The sequence below is a fragment of the Parasteatoda tepidariorum genome, chromosome 1 (assembly GCF_982258835.1).
Source record: "Parasteatoda tepidariorum strain Cologne lab strain chromosome 1, Ptep-v5.0, whole genome shotgun sequence".
In the NCBI taxonomy this organism is placed as follows: Eukaryota; Metazoa; Arthropoda; class Arachnida; order Araneae; family Theridiidae; genus Parasteatoda; species Parasteatoda tepidariorum.
In genome coordinates this window covers 91,280,982-91,292,046 of record NC_141755.1, presented here as the reverse complement: position 1 = coordinate 91,292,046, position 11,065 = coordinate 91,280,982, and the positions used below count along the sequence as shown (strand labels likewise).

At 33.1% G+C, this 11,065-nt stretch overlaps 1 long non-coding RNA gene across 1 annotated transcript in view; it reads right to left on the bottom strand.

The window, feature by feature from the left end:
- Window positions 1–11,065, bottom strand: part of LOC139424863 (uncharacterized) — a 74,389-nt gene that overhangs the window by 1,589 nt on the left and 61,735 nt on the right. The gene's annotated exons all lie outside the window — the stretch shown is intronic.

Here is an 11,065-nt window from a genome sequence, read left to right as displayed (position 1 = left end):
TTTCATATTATAGTCGCGAGGTGAGTGTACCTAAATCTATATATGCCACTGACCTTATATCTTGAACAAAAAGGTATATTGATAATATTCAAATAATTTACATGCTTAATGCAGTTTTTCAATAATAGTTTGAATAATAAATATATATAACTGAATATAAATATGAATAGTATAGTATATATATATGAATAACAAGTTTTATATATAAATAAATAATAGTTTGAATAACTGAAAAAATTCTGTCCCAAAATTTCTTGTTCCATTTGAAAAAAGTTGAAAAATGCATAAAATGTTTCGAAGCAAGTAGCATGTCAAAAACTTAAAATATGAAAAGGAGCGATTCCAAGAAAAAAAATGAATGCTTCATACTGTATTATGGTGAGCTTGACGTCCAACGACAAAGTGTTCACCTTAAAAATTGGAAATAAGGAATCAACAGTAACCATGTTTTACGGACAATACGTCCAATGTGCATCCAAGAGTTGAAAATCTTCCCACAAATCCTCCATATAAATCGATTCTAAAGAGCAGTATGGAATCTTCACAACAATCAACGAATCTTACACCTTCCAAACCGAAACAGCATAAGGTTAAATTTGAAAATTCTCCTCGATCTTTAACCAAAACTACAATGAGAGGAAGAAAAGTTCAAGTACCTGTTCGTTACCCGCAATAGACATTTGCGCAGTTTATTTTTGGTAACGTTCGTGGACCTCACTGGAGGGGGAGTACTATGGTGAGCTATAGATCTAGCCTCACCTAACTTTATTTAAAGCTTTAAGTTTATTTAACACCGTTGGCAACATTCGGTTGACAACTGCAGTTGTAATTCGGTTTTTCATTTTTTCAGCTTTACCTATTCATTCTCGGCCGTCAAATCAGATGGTTGTGTTCTTGTTTTTAGTTAGATAAATATGTATGAATGATATTTCTTTCTTTATGCATAACGTTCAATAGACCCTCGAAGACACGGGGGCCTAAACTGTATTAATATGCATTTTTTGAATAGTAAACCAAATAAATACTTTTATTCTGGAGAAAAAAAAATTGACTTCAACTTCAAGCTAATAATATTAAAAAAAGTGTTTTTAATCAACTGAGCTATCAATGATAAAATGTATTAGAAAGTAATTTCTGTTGGAAAAAAAATAATCGTGTAGGCTTTAGTAGATTGAGCATAAAACTGTTTATAAAGCAAACCAAAATTATTAATTATAATGAATTAATATTAGCCATTAATTTCATTTAGTATTGCAGTAAAATTCATATTTAATTTTAAGGAGTTGGCTACTATTTCTTAGGTGTCTTTTTTTCAAACCCTATGAGTCATTTACTTAAGTTTATTATTTTGACAAGATAAGCATAATTTTTAATTTTTTTTTTATTGCCATTGCATAGATTGCATACTTTGTGCACAAGAATTCTTCATGTGGTAATATAATAAATTTTAAGAATTTAATGTTTATGCTTATCAGGCATCATATATCAAATGAACAATAGTTTATAAATTTACTAACAAATAGTGTAATAATATTGATTTAATTGGTTTAGAAAATGAAATGATATGGTCTTAATTGGCATAGGAAACTGATCCTTGTAACTAAGATCTATTAATATTCAAACATATGGCCCAGAAAGGTAAAGAAAAACCTTTCCAAGGCCTTTTCAATGCAGACATCTCATTTTAGAGGGCCGGACCTGACTATTTTTTTATAAATAATATTATAGGTTTACTTCTCTGTTTATGTATTTTAGCTACACCATTTCGGTTATCTACATTTACCTTCTAAGTTCTAAATATGTTAAAACCGTAACATACATATGTCATTCAAAATTACCTTTTCTGGATGTGTAACTGTGAATGTAAGTTGTAGAATTTTTTTTTTCGTAAAATGTAAATGAATATGAATATTTAATGAGGTTACATGCAATTTTCTTCTACTTGTAATCCTTTGGATTAGTGTTAGGAGGAGATTATAAATGTTCGAAAATTGAAAATTATTTTAAAAAATGGAAATTAAATTTTTATTTAAATTTTATAAAAGACTTGCCTGCAAAAGTGTATTAATTTGTTTTCTTACTAAAATATTGTAACTTTTTTTCCACCGTAAACTTTCTTTATTGGCACATTCACTCTAAGCACGTTTAAAAAAGCACGTATCATAAAAAATTAAACTTAACAGCTAAAATAAAATTAGTTTTAAAAAAAATAATAAACTAAATCTGCATTTAAATTGATCTATGGAGTATTTTTCTTGGCTTTTGGAATCTGCATCTAATTAATTTAAAAATTGTCACTTTTAATAGCCACATTTTTAATCAGATACTTGAAAGTCCTTTTAATGCTGTTGACTTAAAGTAAGACTTAATTAATTTTGCTTACATAACTTTGTAATTAAAATCTGATTAATCCGGAATCAAGATGTGAATTTTATAAAAAACTCTAAATCAGGAATTATCCAGATTCTAATTAATTCAGATTTAAAATGGGAATTAAAAAAAAATTAAATCAATATTTTTTTTAAAAAAAGATTTTCGCTATAGAAATTGCTTGTTAAAAGTATATATATATAAAAAAAAAAAGAAGTTCGAAATATGATTAGGGATATACTTTATCATCACATTTTCAACAGTTTTTGGAAGATAGAACAATGCTCTTCACTACCTGTTGCTACTGTCTAAACAATAGTGGTAAGATTCTTAATAAAATATTGTTTTCGTTAATAAAAATTAATATTTGTATCATTAGTTACAAAACAAACTAAAGATAATATAAAATAGAATAAATTTAACTTTTCCTTAAACTCTTTTGAGAATTAAAGAGAAAATTATAGTAAAATTTTGTTTGAAATTTTTCACAATTTTAATGCAATATGTGTTTATAAAATGAAATGTAAAATAACAGAATAATAACATATTTTCAAAAACTGAAATTTCATATATGAGGAAATATATGTAATATAATTAATATTCTTAATATGTTCTAAAAATTTCTAAATTATAGATAGTAACTTTCATTTTGTTACATTTATGTTTATAACATTTTTAATTAGTGTCTGAGAAAAGGAAATTCACTGAATATAACTTAATGTATTAAACAAATTATTAAATTATTAAAACTAAAAATTTATGTTAATCTTTAAAAAAGAATGGTAAATTAAAATAAACCTTACGCAATCGAAAATGAAATAAGCTGAAGATATTTTAATTTAAATGTATTCATTTTAAATTTATTACATACAAGACGGAAGATATTTTAATTTAAATGTATTCATTTTAAATTTATTACATACAAGACGGAAGGAAATTGAAAAACATAAACAGATGAACAAAAAATTAATGTTAAATGTTCTTGCAATAGGCTAATTAACTTTTGCTTATTGCAGGAATAACCTGTATCAAATGTTCGGAATTAAATATTGAACCCTTTTTGCTGTCTTATTAAATTCATACAATGTTGTCATACTGGTCGGTTTTAATATATATGCATGTTAATAATTTAAAAAAACATTGTTTCTTTGGAAGGAAAAATGCTGTTTTACTTTAACATGATTTGCAAAATATTTTGAATTTCATATATCTTCAAAGCCTACAGGCATAAGCCACCAAATTGTTTAGTATTATAAAATCAGTATCATTCTTTGTTTTGGTGACTAAGAGCAGACATACGACTGGAACCGCTGAAAGTTTTCGTGGTTGATATTGTCTGACAAGCAAGAGATGAGCCCTAATACTAGACTTGTTTGTGGTGGGGGTTCCGACAGCGACAGACTAGTATATTTGTTCTCAAGGGATAGAGCGTTCCCCTTCCAATGAGGTGAACCAGGTTCGAATCTCAGCGATGGCTGGTTGTTACGAATTCCACACCTTTCTCACAACAACTACAGTGCTGACGCAAAATATCCTCACTGTTAGACGGATCATGGGTCTGAGTCCCCTTGCCGTTAAACTAACAGTGGGAGGTTTTCGTGGTTTTCCTCTCCATGTAACGCAAATGTGGGTTAGTTCCATCACAAAGCTTCTCCTCTGAAGGCTAATTTCTCCCAATGCTTAATCCAGGAGTTCCTTTGTCTTCTGGATTGGGTTCAAAGTTGCAAGGCTACGGTGTTGAACATTGGCAGTCGTAAACCCAAAATTGGTTTGGCTGTTCAACAATGGTTATAAAACAAAATAAAATGCTAAAGCTCCAGAGCCGTTCAACTCTGTAGCCTTGTAATTTTGAACCCAATCCAGGAAACAAGGGAACTCCTGCACCAAGTATTGGGAGAATTTGCCTTTGTGGAGGACTTTTTGATGGAGCTAACCTGCATTTGCGTTACATGGAGAGGAAAACCACATAAACTTCCCACAGTTAGCCTGATGGCAAGGGATTCTAACCCATGATATTTTACGTAAGATATTTTACTTCACTGCGGTCGATGCAAGCCGGATGCAGAATTCGTATCGACCAGCCACCGCTGGGATTCGAACCCGGTTCCCCTCATTGGAAGGCGAACGCTCTATCCCCTGAGCCATCACAGCTCTTCGAAAAATTATTGCTTAAAATAACAGTATTTTTTGTTTACGTAACATTAAAATTTTAAACTATAAATATGTCAAAACTATAAATAGTTGAAATATGCGCACACTTGAACTGTTTTTTTTTTAAAAATTAATCTACAGTTTTAATAAGAAATTTTTTATGCTATTTCACTTTTTTAAATTGGATAGAAAATAGCATGAAGAAACTTAAATTGATTTTAAATGCCATTTGTTTCATCGTCTAAATTTATAAAATTTCTAACAATACAATTGATAATCACAATTGAAATTGGAACAAAAGTACATTTTTAAGTATAATCTATACTTCGCATAAAACTATTAATGCTTTAAATATGTATTTACTTTAATGAGAATTGAATCTTTATGTAGCAAAATGCATGGTTTTCTTTACGCTGATTAAATACAGTCTGTCACATAAATTAATAAACACATCATAATGCATTGTATCCCTACGAGAATTGCATTGTCTCTTCCGGTAGTTAAAATTTTTATTTAAAAAGCACTATAGATGGTTTAAAAAAAGGCAGCCATTGAAGTTTAAAAAAAATTAATTATTTATTTCGATTTAAATTATTTATTTTAATGTAATTATTTTTGTGTCAGAGAGTCAAATAATAGTTTTTTTTCTTCTGCGAACTTGTAAACAGATGTTTGCCATTGTTAGTAATTTTCTTTCTATTTAGTTTAAGAACAATTCTAATTTTAGCGATCATAATCATATTTAAGGTATCACAGTACCCTAAGGACATAAAAAAAAAGAAAAAAAACTAAGACAAATAATTTTTTAGCAGTTAAACATGCATAAATTTATAAACAGTCAATAATTTACATTATTTTATAGGATTTAATGACTGCAATGATATTTAATTGTTTTAGATTTTCTGTTTAGTTTGACTGTTTTGAATTTCTTTTCAAGATTTCAACAGCATTTCTTTTGAACATACTGTAAAAACGGCTGTCTCAAAAATTATTTTTCATTGGATATATTTTAAGTTCAGTACTTACTGCCATAAAGTAATGCATGTTTTAATAAGGTAATGTGTAAAAAATATTTATTATTTTAAAGGAGATTAGATATGGATTAAGTTGGATATTTATTGTTTGACGTGCAAAAGTAAAGATAAAAATGAAAAGAATTTTGATCACCCAGGCATAAAAGGCTGCAGAAATTAAAAAAAGAAAAATATTTAACGTAAATAAGTATATCGTGTTGATTGTAAAAAGAATTTTGCTTCAAAACTCTGTTTTTGATACGGAGGAAAAAACCTTATAGTAATTCATGCAAGAAAAAAAAAATCTATAAAAAAACATGCATTGAAAAAAGACTTTAAAGTTATTGTTCTTTTAAATTTAATTTTTTTTTTCGTGTGTGTCTAAAGTATTTGTTTTAAAACGAAAAAAAAAAGATATAGGTATAAGTTGTTCTTGTTTTCTAGTGGCGCCATCTATGGCCAAGAATTCGACATCTGCCACAACCATACGTCACACCCGTTTATAGGGCGGACCCATCTATACATTTATCCACAGATCGTAATTTTGAGCTGAATCAGAGAACAATCGATCTCCAATGCAGTACCCCTAGAGGTATTGATTTGCTTATGGGTTCAATCCCCGCCGACCGCAGATTCCCCGTGTCGTAAATGGTGGCTGGTGCACGTTAAATCTGTCGAGTCGCAAAGTCCTCCATGTTCCCATAACAAATAAATACATCTGGGGGAACTGTTCAAGGAGTTTCCTTGTCTTCAGGATTGGTTTAAAATTACAAGGATACGGAGTTGAACATTAGTTGTCGTAAACCCGCAATTGGGTCGACTGTTCAACGACGGCTAAAATAAAATGATAATTGTGAAATTCTGAACTGCGGGGAAATTAATTATATATACTTTAAGTCTTATTGTTGGAAATAACAAACGCACATATACAGGTATAGGACAAAATAATAGGGACACCTGTGATAGAGATTCTTTCACTGGTGTTTCTATTATTTTGTCCTATACCTGTACTTGAATGATTTGTTTAATTTTATTTTTTGAACAATAACTCAAACGACTTAACTTCAGTCTTACAACTTACACAGTTGTGAATGAAAAATTTTGTTAAAGGATCGCACAGGTTTGCGAAGTCTTGTGCGATATAAGACAATTCGCGGGTTAAACTTTATTTTATTGAAAAACCTTTTTAAGTGCCTCTAACATTTACAACTGACATTTAAGGTGAAATATTCTCGCGTGATTGTGCATAATCGAATGGTTGTGCATGGCCGTTACCTATTAGGCTTGGTTTATAATCACGCCGAATAAATTTTCGGATCAGATTTAATTGGACCACGCAGATTCGAGCATTGGATCTCTTAGAGTTAGGTTGTGTTATAACCGAACTCCTGCTACAATGACTTCACACAGATTTGGCCGCGGAGGTAAAGCGTTTCGCCCCTCACGCGTACCGGACATCGATTTGACCGAGATTAGACAATCCACGAGAGACTTCGTCCGCAATAAGCTGAAAACCATTACGGACATTGAAAAAGAATTGGAGGACTCTAAACGTCACGCAAAGGGATGCAGAAAGGAGTTAGACGAGATCCTCAGGAAGAACAAAAGAGAAAACCCAATGCATTTGGGTAACCTATACAGATGCATCCATTACGACGAGGAACTTAAACTTCTGATAGAATCTCAAACTGCCAAGCCAGACCTAGATATGGAGATATCTGAGCCAGTAGAGATACAGGAAAACATCCAGACCTCGACGGCAGTTGACTCCACCCCTGAAATAGCTGAACAAGACCCAGCTATGGAGGCTACTGATACAACTGAGATCCCGAGAGAAACCCAGATCCCGACATCGGTCGACTCAACACCTGAGTTAGATAAGCAAGGCCCACCCCCCACCCTGGAGCCTGCAACCCAACATCCTACAACAGCACCGAAAGATAAGAAAAAGAAAAAGCGGAGGAAAAAGAGTGTCAACACGACGACAACTACTGCTCCCGAGACCGATAGTGAAACACCACATGAGGAAGAAGAGATTATCCCCACACCACCTGCGGATACTGAACTAGAACAGATGGAGCTCGGAGCCACCACTGAAGCCCCGGCAACAGTTGAGACCCCAGCTACTACACCTGAACCGAAAGATACTCTGCATCCCACCGGCAGAAAAATCAAAGCCCTCGTACGTGGACTTAGCATCGACATCGAGATCGTGAATCTCGAAAGTGAACTAGCAGACATTGGACTACGGCCAATCAGAACAGAGCAGATCAGAAAGAGGCGTGGCCAGTATTACAAGCTCTTCCCCCTCTTCCTAGTTATGACAGACATTCCCAAGCACAGGGAGATCTTCAAACTGGACCGACTGCTAGATACACCAGCCCGGCTGGAAAGGTTTCGTGGTGGCCGCCACGAAATCCAGTGCTATAGGTGCCAAGGATTTGGTCACACCCAGAAAGACTGCACAGATAAGCCAGCGTGCATGAAATGCGCAGGAGCGCACTTTTCCTATCTATGCACAAAACCCAAGAGCGAGCCTCCGTCTTGTATGAATTGCAAGAACGCCCACACAGCCTGTTTTTCAGGCTGCCCATCCAGGCCCATGAGAAAATCCACACCGAGAAGGAAACAACATCGGAATGCCGCCAGCTCAGCAGCTAGATTCCTGAATATAATCAGGGAGTTACAAGAACTCTTAAAAGATGCGGAGTTAGTTTCACTGCTCCATTCCCTACTCCCAGCTCCCAAGACATAGACTAGGAGTACCTCCAATGATGACGCCCACAGATCTGTGGAAATTTCTACTATTTTTTATGCCAGTATTCACCGTTGCCCTAGGGCAAAACTTTAGACGAAGAAGTGAGATGCCCGCTGCGCGGGCAGGTACTTCATCAAATCTTATATCAAGTCAAAAAATTGGACCACGTGTGTGTATTTAACCCGATCGTCTGCTGAATCGTGGCATAAGCAAATGCCACAATTTACCCACGCAGAACGTCGCTTCAAGGTATTTTATTCAATTCCTACTATTAATTGACACTCTTCCTATATCTCGTTCAAATTTTCAAACATTAATAAAATAATTCTTATTCATCCACTCAAATTCATGTTTTTACATGTTTTTGAATTTGTAGTGGATGACACTTGATGTTAATACAGTTTTTTCAAATATTAATTCGTCCCGCAGTGGACTGATCGTTAAGACACGGTTCCCAGTAGATCACCGAAGTCAAGCATCACAGGCTGCCGTCAGTGCGCGGGTGGATGACCACTTGGATAAGTCTGCGTAGGGACCAAGGGTGTGTGGTATGGGTCCTCGTTAAACTGTTCTACCGTAAAGTGCTCGACTTCGCGTGCAGGTCGTCGGGCTACCAAAGCGGGGGTGCCATCTCCTCTGCAGAGGATCAAAATTGTGATGGCATGTCTTCGGATCATCCTCAGGGATGTTTCCCAGACCGTCACCAACAGCCCATTGTGCAGCCCTAGTGCGACGTAAATGAACAACAACATCAAATATTAATTCATTAATTAAGTAGGGATGAGCGAAAAATGAAATGGAATTTTCTAATTGGTTAAGCGTTAGTCATTGTTTTAAATTTTATTATAAGTGATTGAGTTTTTCTCGTATTTTAAAAATATAACATCCGTGATAGTTTCTAACTTATTGAGCAAACTTATCTAACTATTTGAACAAAAAAAAAGTTAATTGCGCGATTTTAAATAATTATTTTATATTTGCTGTGTCAGATAAATTCAATAGAGAACATTACGTGGTATCACGTGTGATCCACGTCACCTAATTTATACTTTTACAGTTGCCTGACAACACGCGCCTTTTTTTTCCTTAATTTTTTAAAAAATTCCTACTATTAGTTCATACTCTCCCTATATATATTAATATATCTTGATCAAATTTTAAATCGTTAATAAACTACTTTTGAAGTTATACTTCTTATGCGACTTCCAACAAGGTTGCGTTAAACGTTTAACGCTACATTTTTATTGGCCGGGAAATCACGTGGTAGGATCCAGTTTTCCCTCATTCATTTCCATATTGTTTTGGTTCTCACTAGCATAAAAATAATAAAAGTATTGTTTTTTTCAAATATTAATTCATTAATTAAATTCATTAATTAATTTCAGTTTTATATGGGAGAAAAAAATTTAATTATTTAATAAAAAATAACTAAAATAAAATTTTTCACAGTTAACCTAAGCAGGAATTGCTTTAAAAAATTTTTTTTTTATTACTTTTTTCTGTACAGTCTACTTCGTTTTTCGTTCATAAAATGGGAAAAAAATCAGTTGTGAAATAGACGCATTTTGAATAAATTGGCCTTTACTTTCGAACGCAAAATACACAAATTTTATAATTTAATAACTTTAATTTACATCACGAAATAGAAACGAAATACCAAATAAAACTAACTTTTCTGTTTTATTTTGAACATCGAGTTAGTGTACATTCACATTTTTTATAATAAGCGAAAGCCATGAAGACGATGCCGGAAACTTTATTTGCTAGAATTGGATTTGGAGTTAAACCGATAGAAACAGTTTTTTAGATATCGTTTAATACCCTTTAAGTAAAAAGAAGATAGTGCATTAGAAAGAGATTTTCTCTTACAGGAAAATTGTCCTCGAATTTCTCAAACAAAGAATAGTTTGAAAGATAATCTGCAACGATACAAAATGTAGAAATTGCATTTGGAAATCTTTATAAAGAGAATACTAAAGCAGAAAAAGGTTAAAAAAAAAGATTCTATCTGATACAGAATACAAGTTGTTTTAAAAGAAATACTACGCGTATTTAACAAAATTTCGTATTTTTATCTTTTAAGACCATTTTTTTCCCAGTAAATAAAGCACAATACAAAGCAAATAGTTAAATTATAATGAAGTGATCTTTGTTTCAAAATTATCAGCTTTAGTTTTTTACTTACTACGTTTTTGTTAAATTGCTTTTGCATCTGTGAAGGCGAAATCTCGCCAATTGAAACTTCGAATATTATACAATAGTTAAGAGCAATTGAATCTAAATTAGAGGTCCGTGGCTGATGGCAATGCCACTTTTAATCGCTACACAATAGCTACAAGCAGAATTTATCACCAAATATAATTTATCGAGAATCAAAATGTCGATTACTTATCGACAAGTCAATGCTGCCATATCTCAACCTCTGCCATATATCAACTGTTTTGATTATTCTTTATTTAGTTGATAGTTAAGCATTCTCGGCCGACGAAAGCATTTGGCGTTAAACAGCAGTAGTCTATAATTTTTCCTAATCAAAGTCATTGCTTTAAGTATTTCGAAAACTTTTTAAGTCCAAAATAGCGTTAAATAGCTCAGGGGATACAGCATTCGCCTTGCAATGATGTGAACCAGGTTCGAATCCCAGCGATGGCTGGTCGATACGAATTCCGCATCCAGCTTGCACCGACCACAATGCTGACGTAAAATATCCTCAGTACTAGACGGATCATAGGTTAGAGTCCCTTGCCGTCAGGCTAACTGTGGGAGGTTTACG